Genomic DNA, 14,176 nt, shown 5'->3' on the forward strand with positions numbered 1-14,176 from the left:
GAGCTCAGATAAGCTTATCTGAGCTCGAGCTCAAAAACTCATATGGCCCACATTTTTTTGGTGATTGAATGATTCATTTGAAAGGCCCTTACATGGATAGGGTGCCTACAAAAAATCAAGTCAGGTCAATATGATCATCTTAACCCTTCCATTTATGGAGGGACAAAATAGACAGATCTGTGGAGAAGCAGTATCTGTCCATTTTTCCTCCACTTTTGGATGGGTTAGGATTATCCTACCTGATTTTTCGTACACACCCTAGCCACGTAGGGGCATTTCAAATGAATGCTTTGGATCATCCCAAAAATGTGGGCGTACATGAGTTTTTGACGCTCGAGCTCAGCTAAGTTGTCTGAGCTCGAGCTCAGAAACACTTTACTCTTCTTGAAAAATGAAAATTGCAGTGCTAATAAAAGAATAAAAGATTTCTCCGAACAAAAAAAGAGGCATAACAAAGCCAAATAAGTGTCATAAAAGCCAAATAAGACTAGCCAATAAGATTTAAGATTCTTGCTAAATCTCTAAATATTAGATACTTTTTTAGTAGGTAGCTTGGATGGAACTTACGGCCTCAATATTGAGGCACAAAGCCTCAACCAATGAGTTTCAAGCCCAACCCTTATATATATATATATATATATATATATATATATATATATATATATATATATATATATATATATATAGAGAGAGAGAGAGAGAGAGAGAGAGATAGAGAGAGAGAGGAAAAGGATTAAACGCTTGAGCGCTCGTTGCTTTGGTACGCTTGAGTTGTGATGTGCCCTCCTATTGGTTGGGCCCCACAAAACTCTATCGACTGAAAAAAAAACCCAAAAGATATGAACCCTCTTTTCTCGCTTCTGCAAAAAAGAAAACTCAAAAGGAAACGAAGCTCTCTCTGACGTCTCTGCTCTCTCTCTCTCTCTCCGTCCTTCTCCGGGTGCCACCTCCTTCCACCTCCTTCTCTGACGCACAGGTATTGCTTTTCCAGTTTATTTTGTTGGTATAATGCTATTCTAGGGTTTTTTTTCTGTTTTTTATGGCTTAAAGGGGTTTTGATTCAAGGGGTTGTTTTTTTCGTTTTTTATGGCGTAAAGGGGTTTCGATTCAAGGAAACCCTAGATTTTAAGAAAATGAAACCTTAAACATTCAGTTAGGGTTTGTATTTCTCTTAAAATCTAGGGCCAGAAGTAAAACCCTATATATATGAGAAAAATGTTGATTTTTTGTGTTATTTCTGATTCAAGGGTTTATGAGAATTAATGCTATTCTATGGTTTATTTTTTCGTTTTTTAGTAGATTAAAGAGGTTTCAATTCAAGGAAACCTTAGATTTTTTTACGGATTAAAGGGGTTTCATTTCTTTGAGTGGGTTTTTGTTCTTCCGATCAGCAGTTGGATCCATGTTTTTTGCATGTAAAATTATTTGGGCTTTACACCTATTGGTGTTCTTTATTTTGATTGTCTGACTCTGATGTATAAATCCATTGGTGCTAATTGTTGGAAAATGAGATTCGTCACATTTGTTTCCTGAACACAGTTAAAAAGTATGTGAACTTATATCATATTTGTAAATTTTTATCATCATTATATGGACCACTGCTGATTACAGTTAATGATTTACATGCAAGTGTGTTCCCTAAGTAATCCTCAAACTTCCATGTTTTTAGGTACCTAAAATGGATCCAACTTCTTCACAACCATGTGAGGTACCTATTGAGCGAGTTGATTATAGACCCTGGGGTTTGTTTGACGACGCTTTCTCGCAAGCATGCGGCGTGGGTATTGAAGAAGTTGATGCTCATGGTTTACTTATAGTTGATGATTGTGTTAATTTGGATGAAGATGAGGTCGGCAGTGGTACATTTAGTACACCCAAAAAGGTTGATGGTGAGAATGGTGTTGTGAGTATGCCTTTTTTGGGACAAGTGTTTGATAGATGAGAATCTGCCTATGATGTTTACAATGCTTATAGGCTGGCCACTGGCTTTGGGGTACGTAAATCCAGTACCAATGAAGACAAAGACAAAGGTGGCCATATCAAGGAAGTTTGTATGTGACAGAGAGGGGGTGAAAAGGGATAAGGACAAGGTAGATAATGTCAAGGAAATGAGGGAGCGTTGCGCTGTGAGACTAGATTGTAAAGCTAAGATGGTCATCAAACTTCGAGCTGAGAAGTGAGTAGTGAAGACTTTTGAAGACATCCACTCTCACGAGCTGACCTCCCCACTAAAAACCAAAATGCTTCGTTCCCATAGCCGATTTCATAAGAGTGAAGGTGTTAAGGTTTTGATTGATTGTCTCAATGACACACAAATGCCTAAATCTAGGATCGCAAAGGCCATTAATTCTACCCACGATGGAGTACTAGGTGGGCTGTCGACAAATCAACTTATTGCCCATTTGAGAGCTAAAAGGAAGAATAATTTAGGGCAACAAGCTGCCTTAGTGGCCGACCATTTGCAGAAGAAATGATCTGAAGACCCAAACTTCTTTTTCTTGATGAAGTTAGACACAGATGGGACCTTTCGATCCATGTTCTGGGCTGACTCTAGGGCAAGGGATGCGTACATGACATTCAACGATGTCATTGTTTTTTATGTTACCTACAAAACAAATAGACTCTCTCTACCATTTGCACCGTTTACGGGAGTGAACCACCACAAACAGTCGATCCTTTTTGGATCTGCACTGCTAGCCGACGAAACGGATGAGACATTTTGTTGGCTATTTGAGCAGTGGTTGACGTGCATGCATGGTAAAGCTCCGAGTGCAATAATAACCGATATGGACTTGGCTATGAAAAATGCTATTAAAAGAGTTTTTCTAGATACACGACATAGGTTTTGTGAGTGGCACATATGTGTAGACACCCCATTTTGACCGACCCCCTTTACTTTGGTTTGGGTTAAAACCCTAGTAAATCTTGATCTTAAAGGTCTAAAATTTAACTCCAAGGTAAATTAGGGTCTCAAGAGAATCACCGCAAAATTTCGCTCAGGTCCGTTAAGGTTTACATGGTAAGCGAGTGGAGTGTGATAGAGGGTATATTGTAAAAGAATGCAGGAAGAGGGGTGAATCATCTTAAATAGGGTTGTCTCAAAGAGGAAGAAAAAGGTTGAACTTATCATTTTCCATGGGATTTGCTTGTACCCAGACCTCCTTTATAATGTGAAAGAATAGTCATAATACCCTAAGAGATGGGGGGTGCATAATTATTAGAGGGGGGCTGTTAAAGGGAAAAGGAAGTTCGAATATATCATTTCCCATATATGAAAAGGGTCTCTCGGCTGGGGAGTGGGGATGGCTAAAAAAAAAAAAAAAAAAAATAGAGGAGAAGTACAAGTATAGAAAGTAGTATAGAGGGAGGGTGTGCATTCACCAAAAGGAGGCTGAAACATTGGAGAAATGGGGGGATCTCATTTTTCGTAAAAACAGAGAAAGAGAGAGTCGGAGATAAAAGAGAGAGAGAGGAGGGGATTTCTGATTTTCGTTGAAAATTGGAGAAAAAAAAATCGGAGAAGGAGATTTTTTAGAGGAGATCTCAGATCTGGATCTGAGATTTTGAGAGAAAATCTCATATCTGGATCTGAGATTTTCAGAAATAAAAGAGGGGTTTTCTGGATTTTTCAAGAGGAGAAGAAGAGATCATTTTTCTTAGAAAATTACAGAGGGAGAGAGGGAGAGAGAGGGGGGAGGATTCCGGTCATCATCTCCGGCAATCCCGCCGGAGATCCAACCATCATCATCTCCATCATCCACCACCACCCTTTTCTTCAACCTTAAACCCATCTCTGCAACTCCGGCCACCACCTCCATTAAATCCGACCCCGAGCTTCACCTATCGCCACCACCATTTTGAGCCGCCACATCCACCACCATCAACCTCCATTAAAATCTCCATCTTGCTCTGATTCATTTTCTTTCTCCAAACCCACCTGGAAACCCAATCTACGGCAATCGCAAACCATTCCGGCAAGGTCTGTTGTCTTCTCCGGCCGGTCATTGTCTTTTCCGTCCACTACCCACCGGATCCCTCAAATCCCCTTTTCAACCTTCTTCCACCTCCTCTGTAATTCCGGCCGGTTTCCCCCAAGTCCGATGCCGTGAAAATTGCGATTTCGTGGCTGCAGTGAGGATTACCAAATCCCAGAGAAGAGGAGTAAAGAAGGTAATGTATGTTCACTTCGTTTCTTTCTGTTCTATTAGATCTTATTATTTTCATGCTTTCTTCCCATGTGCTGATGTTCGACCATTTCTTCATTTCGTTTGAATCAAAGAAACCTTGTTTATTTTCTCTCTTCCAGCGCCATGTAATCTTAGCTATGGCATACAATCAGCCTGTATTTCTCTTTTTATCAATCTATGTTTGGCATCTATTCTTGTGAATTGTCATGAATTTAGTATTAGCCTGATGGGAAAGAATGAAATGGGTTTGAAACAATGGAAATAGCATAGAATTCTAAAGATCTGTTGAAAGTGTTCAGGTTGTCTCAATCTTAGTTCTCACTGATTCATTGGGCATCTTCTTAGTAGAGAATGTTTCTTTAAACTCAAAATGGTTGAACTGCTAGCATACTCATTTGGAGGCTCAGTTAGCATCATCTTTGGCATTGGAAGCCATCTAATGAGTATCACTAATGCCTCATCTCTTATATACGGTTTTTGGCAAGATGCCTGGTATCAAGGTGCTCAAATTTTGGATTGGAGAGGACTGTTCTTGAGATTTTTGAAACAGGATTTGATCGCATCATGTGATTATTTGAAGAAATAAATTTGAATGCACAGTGAGATTATCAGATACTGGTCTCTGTTGGAAATGATTAGGGTTCTTGAATCATCACTTGTCCAAAGTTACGTATGCTTTTGCATGATATAGTAATATTGAGTGTGACTAACTTCATGGAATTGTTAGGTTCGTGTACAAATTTTGTTTTGACCAAAGGGGAGCTGTTACCAGATTGGAAGACGCTTCATATTAAGTTGGCTGATATTCCATTAGTTGTGAAACTTAGTATCTATTATGGAATATCCAGGGGTGCAGGGCGTGTTAATGATGTGCTATAAGAAAGAACCATGGAACATGTATCTGAGATGAGATTTCCAGTCAGTTCAAAAGAGTGCAAATTATATGAGGAAGTTGGGGAAGGTGTCAGTGCTGCTGTGTACAGGGCTCTCTGCATTCCGCTTTATGAGGTAGTTGCTATTTAAGGTTCTGGACCTGGAAATGTGCAATAATGATCGGGATGAAATCCGTCGTGAGATGCAAACCATTACTTTGACTAATCATCCAAGCTTACTACGGGCATTGCTCTTTCACGGCAGACCACAACCGTTGGGTTGTGATGCCTTGCATGTCTGGGGGATCTTGCCTTCATATAATGAAGTCTGGAAATATTTTAATCGATGATAATGGCGCTGTAAAGTTAGCAGACTTTGGTGTTTCAGCAGGCATGTTTGATACTGGCGACAGACAACGCCCAAGAAATATGTTCGTTGGGATTCCATGCTGAATGGCTCCTGAAGTATGCAGCAATTACATGGATATGATTTTAAGGCAGACATTTGGTCTTTTGGAATAACAGCACTAGAACTTGCCCATGATCATGCCCCATTTTCTAAGTATCCACCAATGAAGGTTTTGCTCGTGACTTTACAAAATGCTCCACCAGGTCTTGGCTATGAAAGGGACAAGAAATTTTCAAAGTCTTTTAAAGAGCTGGTAGTTGCTTGCTTAGTAAAGGATCCAAAGAAATGTCCCATTTCAGAAAAGTTTTTTTGAAGCTCCGTTTCTTTAAAAGCGCTCCCTCAAATGAATATCTGGCTCGAGCTATTTTTGATGAGTTTGCTCCACTAGGTGAGCGGTTTAGAGTGCTGAAGGCGAAAGAGGCTGAGCCTCTCGTACGGAATAAGGTTATATATGGGAGCAAAGAGCGGTTGTCACAGTATATTTTGTTATAAGCATGGTAGGACCTTGTGTCCCTTTCTGTTCTAATTCATGATGCCAGTTGTATGAGGTCGCATGCGTTGTTGCTTTTTCTTTCGAATTGAGAGCCAATGGGTCTGGACCTTTTCAATATTAGTTCATTTCCAACTTGTACCCCTCTGCTAGTTAGAGACCGACTTGGTCTGTTAGTCGCCTGTATCCTTCTTATTCTTTGTAAAGGCAATGATAGCGCCAGCTGGAGCCTCCCCTTTTAGGAGACATACTTTGTCTCATTAGATATTTTCCCTTTTCGAGACAAGCTATGTCTCGATAGAAAAGTCTTCTTACGGGACTTGCTCAGTCCTAGCAGGGTTTCCCCCCTTTTACTTAGTGGACTTTCCAAGTCTTTTAGACACCTTTAGATAGATATTTTCCCTCATTTAGAAGACCATTGTGGTCTCATTAGTGAGGTCCTTTTTAGGAGACATGGTTGTCTTGCTAAGCAGCTCTCCTCTGGGAGCAAGCCTCATTGTTTAGGGCCTCCCCTTTAGGGGGTTAGCTTTGGTTGTAATAGAGAGGTACCCAGAGGAGACATAGAGTGCCTCATTTATAGAACCTCCCATGTTTGTCTCCCTTTTGAGCTAAGAGACATGCTATGTCTTATTAGTCCCCCCTTATAAGAGTGTTAGAGAGTCTTTGACTCATTTATCCTTTTTAGTGGTAGTATTGGAGAGTCTTTGACTCATTCCTCCTTGAAGTGTAGTATTAGAGAGCCTTTGGCTCACTCGTCCTTTGGATAGCATTGTTAGAGAGTCTTTGACTCATTCTTCAGTATTTTAAGTAGGAGTTTCTCTTTAGTTCTGGTGTCTTTTTCTTTGATTAGAGACTAACTCAGTCTTATTAGAGCTTTGCTTGTTTGAGATCTTAGATTTGTTTTCTCTGTTCTTGGGACGCACGTGTTGTGGTTCGTCTCTTTGAGACGCTTGTTGTTTGTTCGGGGTTTCCCCTTTTGATTTAGGGCTTTGCCCTAGTTTGTGGTTATGCTTGCGTGTTCCCTTGAAGGTTGAAAACATTTAAGAATCCAAAAACATTGGAATATTTTAAAATCTAAAAACATTAGAAATTTAAAACATCAAAAACATTTGAAAAACATTAAAAAACCATTAAATCATTTGAATTGTTTGCTTTTAGTGGTAGTTAGGAGAGTTCGTTTCGAACTACGTTGGCTTGATCCTCTCCCACGAGGTACGTAGCGCAGCTCGGGATTTATATCCCAAGTCCAGCCAAACTTTTGTAGATAGCATTTTAAATCTTTTCGAATAAGCAACCTTTAAAACCTTCATTTTCAAAAGATCTTCCTCTAGAGTTAGGAGTTTCTCCTAGATAGAGAGTTTTAGAGTTAGGTTGTGTCTTTTGATTTGTTGTGTGCTTGTTTGTGTTTGTTTTAGAGTTATGGGTTTGTCCTAGAGTTATAGGAGCGCCTCCGTCCGGTCAGTTGGCGATTCACATCGCCGACTGATGACTAGAGTAGGATACGCTAGTCCACCCTTGGTTTTCCTTAGGAAATACAGCCTAGTTACACATAGGTTGTAGGAACCACCTGCATTAGCCTAGGGCTAATCTGCATTTAGTTAGGGCATATAGGGTGTCTTAAAATCCGCAATTCACTGGAATTTAAATAATCGTACAATAAACTTTAATAATTGGTCCGGTCTTTTAGATCGAGTCTAGGATAGAGGTCTAGGTGTCTTAGGCATCCTAGCTTAGAATAGGCGCGAAGAACTACGTTGCCTTGATTCTCGTGGAGGCGGGGATACGTAGGCTTCTTTGGATGAATACCAGACCATCCGAGGACTCGGGCTAATAATTTAGAGTCTTAGGATTTATTATGTTGTTATTATATGTTTTGATGTGTTTTCTTACTTTCTCGTACTGATCCTATACCTTTTGCTGTAGCTTGCATGTGTTTGCACATCAGAACTTAGACACCCATTAGGTTTGTCACTCATAACCTAGCTATGCTTAGGTGGTACATCTTTCATTTTTATTTTATATGTGTTTATTATCTTTATCCTCAGGAAATGCATGCTTAGGTAGACGATTCTTGAGGATTGTTCCCATTTCAGATGATTTTTACCCAAACTTCTTTGGAGTTAATAATAAATGGCATAAGAGACCAAGTGCTCGCACTCGGACGAATCAGGGGTGCTCTCAGACCTTCCCCATTCGTAACCAGGCACGAACCCATATATATTTCTGGTTATCCATTGTACAGAGGATTTGATTTTAGGGTTCCATGGCATATCCATGGATGGCGACTCTGAGTTTATTTCAGGTATGTCTCGGTTTCGAACCTCGGTTCCGGATCGAGACATATCTCTTTCTTTTATATCGCCACTCATGCTATGCTATGAGGGTGGCATCCGTTTTGAGAGTTCCTTGGTAGAGCTCTCCTTCACACGTGGATGATCCGGATGGTGTTAGGGACCCGTTCCCTCGCCGCCTATCTCCGATCGGGGTCCACAATATGGAAGCGTCTAGTTGAGAAAGTTGTAAAAATGCAGGATACTGAGGAGAGTTTTACCATGATTATAATCGATGTTTTCATTCAAACACAATAGAAGAGTGTGAGAACAAATGGCAAGTTCTGGTGGGCAAATATGAAATTGGTGGGAATGAATGGCTGTGTAGGATGTGGGAGCAGCGAGAGCATTGGATGCGGGCATATTGGAGAACCACTTTCACTGCAGGCATGAAATCAAGTCAGCGCAGCGAAAGCATGAATTCCTTCTTCGATGGATATGTGAACAACAATACTAGCTTACAGGAGTTCTTGAAAGCCTATGAAAGGGCACTGGTTCAACGCCGTAAAACCGAAGCCGAAGAAGATTTCAAGTCAAAATATTCGATTCCTAAGATGCAAACGAATAGCCCATTGGAAGAAGAGGCCGGTAAATTCTATACGAGTATTATGTTTAACAAATTTCAGGATGGGTTGAAGGGTGGTACCAATTGTTGGTATGACCTGTTGAACAATGAAGGGATAGTGGAAGAGTATTCTGTAGGTCTTAGAAATGATGAAAAGAGTAGATGGTGCAGGGTATAGTTTGACGATTCTGACGGAGTGACCGCAACATGTCAGTGCGCTATGTTTGAGATGGAAGGGATATTATGTCAACATATCCTTCGTATTTTTTACCGTAAGCAATTGAGAAAGGTCCCTGCGCGTTATATGTTAAGGAGGTGGTCTATTGAGGCAAGATATCGAGGGGGAGGGGTATATTACCTATAAGCGCACAAGAGAGTAATGTCATGAATCCCTTTAACAGGTGGTGCCTAATCTCAACATGGCAACGACTTTTAGATGGACCAGGTAAGAGGGAGGATGTAGTGAAAAGGATGGAAGATTTTTGCAGTGCACTTTGGGTTGAAGAAGAAGAAAGGAAGAAAGATGAGTTGGTGCAAAGTGAGTAGCCAAGTCCAGTCTAACATTTGTGTCAGTCAAATGCCTGAAATTACTATTTGAGACCTCACAGTTAGAAGACGAAGGGCCAACCGAAGAATGCTACCCGTTTGAAATCTAATATATAAACCTCTACAACCCAACCAAAGAAGAGGACGTGCAAATCCTGTGGGGAACAAGGACATTATGCGATGACTTGTAAAAAGAACTCCAAGGTCTGTACATGATGCTTTTTTAAGTTATAAGTTTCTTAAACTAGTCCTTAATAATAATTTGTTCTTTTGTTTTGTAATAGAAACATAAAAGAAAGCGGCCAGGGAAAGAAGAGGGAGAGGCGGAGGAGGAAGAGGAAGATGAGCAGGTGGAGGAGTAGACGCCGAGCAGGTTAGTTTGTGTTTCTTTTATTTCGAGTTCTTATGTGTTTTTTCCCCTCACATTATTTTTGATAACTTTGCATAAAAGGTAGAACAGTATTTGATGACATTATTCTTAATTTCTTTTCAAGGCTGGAGTAAAGAAATATTCAAGCTTTTCAGTGATGTTGGGCTGCTAGAAGTGTTCTGATGTTGGGTCTTTATTTTATAGTTGTAATTGATTTTTGTGAGAAAATACTTTCATCTCTACTCCGAACAGGTGTATTGAAACATGTTCACTATGTATGTGTGACTTTTATAGTTGTAATTGATTTTTGTGAGAAAATACTTTTATCTCTACTCCAAACAGGTGTATTGACACAGTTTCACTATGTATTGAAAACAGGTTCACTATGTATTTGTAGACACCCCATTTTGACCGGACCCAAGTTCGCTATGCTTGGGAGAAACCCCATCCGATCATTTCCGCCATGTTTCGCATTTTTCCGTGAGAGGTTGAGAGAGATTATTCATAAGAATCCAAGCGAGGGAGAATTTGGACCCGTTTGGTGGGCCCGCATTGAACATTTGTTTAAAATTCGAATCAACCGAGGGCCCACACTGTGGGGCCCACGTTGTGGGGCCCGCGTTGTGGGGCCCACATTGTGGGGCCTCAGTAGGGCCTCTTGTGAGGCCTCTTATGAAGAACAATAATGATGGATTCTCCACTAAAGAAACATGATGGGCCCTCCACTAAGAACAATAATGATGGATTCTCCACTAAGAAACATGATGGGCCCTCCACTAAGAAGAATGATGATGGATTCTCCACTAAGAAACATGATGGGCCCTCCACTAAGAAGAATGATGATGGATTCTCCACTAAGAAACATGATGGGCCCTCCACTAAGAAGAATGATGATGGATTCTCCACTAAGAAACATGATGGGCCCTCCACTAAGAAGAATGATGATGGATTCTCCACTAAGAAACATGATGGGCCCTCCACTAAGAAGAATGATGATGGATTCTCCACTAAGAGGGACAACATGATGAGCTCTCCACCAACACATCTCTCTCTCTCTCTTTCTCTCCCTATATATATCTTCCTTCCCATCCATAAAAAAGAGGAGAAAGAGGAGGAGATTTACCTTCCATTATCTCTTTCTCTTCCATTATCTCTTCCAATCACTCCCTCAAATCCCTTTCCCTATATTCTTCTTCCATTATCTCTCCCAATCACCTCCCAATCCTTCCCTCTAAGAGAAAGCGAAAGACGGCGGATCGGATCGGCGGCGGCAAGATCTTCACCACAGGTAGGTGCATTTTTCTCAAAATATTTCTGTATTTTTCCGAATTTTTCTGATTTTTTCCGCAAATTGTGTTTTAAAAATAGAAAACTCTTCAAAAAAACATCTTTTGACGAAGAAAAATTAAATTATATACCAAACAGATTCCAAATTTAATGCAATTTCGTGGGAAATTAATATGGTACTGATTCATTTTACCATGAATTTTTAAGGATTTTTGGAGTTTATTTGGTATATTATTTAATGCTTTCTTTGAAAATTATCAGATTTTGTGAGACTTGTTACTGACATCAAATCACCCTTAAAATTCTTAAAATTTTTACAGTAGTCTTATCTTCCATATTTCTTGTTACTGTAAAATTTTCGAGTGATTTGGATCTGTTTTCATATGGGATGTAGTGTTAATTCTTAATCTGGTCTGAAAATTGTAAAATCCGAAATCGGTAGTAAATAGTCTTTATAATTTATGAAATTCTCACCGCATGCTCATTTTATTGATATCTTATTTCTGTAGAAATTTCATAGAATTTATATGTCTATTTCTTGTAGTTTCTGTGTTAATTTGGCAATCTGGTCATTTAATTGTTAAATCAAGATTAAATATGAATTTAATGTAAAAATCTGCAAAACTCATTTATTAAGCTACATACATTCCCATCTTGCTGCTGTAGAAATTTCAACTCATTTCGAATTCGTTTGCAATAATTTCACTTGTAAAATCATTCATATGCTTAAAATTGATACAATCCATTGAAAATTTGAAATTAATTACTACCAAGTGATTTTCAACATTCGAAATTCGAAATTAAAATTGATAAAATCCATTGATAAAATCACATTTACTCAAACTTAATCTAACAAAACCTGAAGGTATCATAGATTGCGCGAACTTATTGCACACACTTACATCACTTGCATCTAAACCCCTGCATCTCACATGCACACACGTCCTATTTTAGGAACCCGGAGTGTTATCTAGCATGGTTGACTGGGATTTCATCACCTGGTGCCTCTGTGCTAGAGAAGCATTCCACCCTTAGCCTAGTACCTTTATGGTACGTAAACGGATCTCTTGTTCACGTACTGATACGCCGGACACTGGTACAGTATATCGAACATGGATTCGCGCTAAGGGAACTCTTGGCCTTACCCCTAGATTAACCCACACATGCATGTAGTATACGAACACATGTGCATCACGTGTGTGAGCCTAGTTTAGGATATCCTACCCATTTGTGTCTAGATTAGGCCGTAGTCCATCTTCCAATGGCTACGATCGGTCCTAGGTACACAAACAAAGTCATGAGTCGAGATCCTTTCTCCACTCCGCTAGATTATGGTTAGGGTTGATGCCTTCAGGTAACACTGATAAAATGTGCGAAGATTAAAAAACTTTTCCTTTGGGGTTAGGATGTAAATCCCATTCATTTCCAAAGATCTCATAGGATTAGTCATTCATGATCCATCCGTTGAAAGCAATCTTATGCTATCTCATCTCATCTTGATCACAGATTTTCAATCTTATATTATCTGATTTGACTCGTGTTTTCATCTCTTTTAGAGAGTCTTTGACTCATTTATCCTTTAGTTTGTGTTATTGGAGTCTTTGACTCATGTTTCCATTTCTTTTAGAGAGTCTTTGACTCATTCGTTCTTTTGTTGTATTACTAGGAAGTCCTTGACTCATTGGTTCTTCTGTTGGCGTTATTTGGGAGTCTTTGACTCATTCCTCCTCTAAGTTGTAGTATTAGAGAGTCTCTGACTCATTTGTTCCCCTCTTTAGTGTTGTTAGTTCGGAGTTTCTCCTTTAGAGTTGTTGATTACTTCGCTTTTGATTAGAGGCTAACTCAGTCTTATTAGAGCTTTGCTTGCTTGGGATCTTGGATCGTTTTCTCTCTTCTTGGGACGCTATCTTTCTTGTTGTGGTTTGTCTCTTTGAGACGCTAATTGCTTATTCGGGGTTTCCCCTTTTGCTTTAGGGCTTTGCCCTAGTTTGTGGTATTACTTGCGTGTTCCCTTTAAGATTAAAAATATTTTAAGGTCCTGAGCATTGGAAAAGCTTTAAAATCCAAAAAAAATTAGAAATTTAAAACTCAAAAAACATTTGAAAACATCAAAAACCTTAAAAAAATCTAAAGTGTTGAGTGTTTTCTTTTATAAGCGTAGTTTGAGAGTTCGTTTCGAACTACGTTGGCTTGATCCTCTTCCACGAGGTACGTAGTGCAGCTTGGGATCCACATCCCAAGTCCAGCCAAACCTTTAAAAATAAAAATTTTAAATCTTTCAAAGTTACAAAAATATTCAAACCATTTTCAAAAAGATCTTCCTCTAGAGTTAGGAGTATGTCCTAGCTGTTTAGGTTGTGTTCTAGAGTTAGGAGTTTGTCTTGATTTGTATTGATATGGTATGTCCTGTCGTGTGAGTGTCCCTAGAGTTAGGAGGCCTCGAGTCGATCGGTTAGACATTTAGTCGAACCGATGGCTAGACTAGGCATATAGTCATCCCGTGGTTTTCATTAGGTTGCACGGCCTAGTTACACATAGGATTGTAGGAACCACCTGCATTAGCTTAAGGCTAATCAATCTGCATTTAGTTAGGGCATATAGGATGTCCTAAAATCCACCATTCATTGGAATTTAAATAATAGTTCAAGAAGCTTTAATAACTAGTCCGGTCTTTTAGATCGAGTCTAGGATAGAGGTCTAGGTGTCTTAGGCATCATAATTTTGAATAGGGCATCGAACTACGTGGGCTCCGATTCTTCCCGAGGCCGGGATACGTAGTGCAGCTAGGATGGATGGCCATTCTGGTCCGAGTCCAGTCCTGCATTAGAGTTAGGACTTGTCTTGTCCCGTCATACATAGCATAGATTTGTGTCTCATGTTTTGATATGTTTTCTTACTTTCTTGTACTGATACTATACCTTTGGTTGTAGCTTGCATGTGCGTGTCCACCAGAAACTTAGACACCCATTAGGCATGTCACTCATAACCTAGCTTTGCTTAGGTGACACATTTTTCATTTCATTTTACATGTTTATTTCTCCATTCTCAGGAAATGCATGCTTAGGTAGACGATTCCTGAGGATTGTTCCCATTTCACATGATTTTTACTCAAACTTCTTT

Source organism: Tasmannia lanceolata, unplaced genomic scaffold (assembly GCF_043159265.1).
Source record: "Tasmannia lanceolata isolate RefF3 unplaced genomic scaffold, GAP_Taslan_0.1 ptg000015l, whole genome shotgun sequence".
Taxonomy (NCBI): domain Eukaryota; kingdom Viridiplantae; phylum Streptophyta; class Magnoliopsida; order Canellales; family Winteraceae; genus Tasmannia; species Tasmannia lanceolata.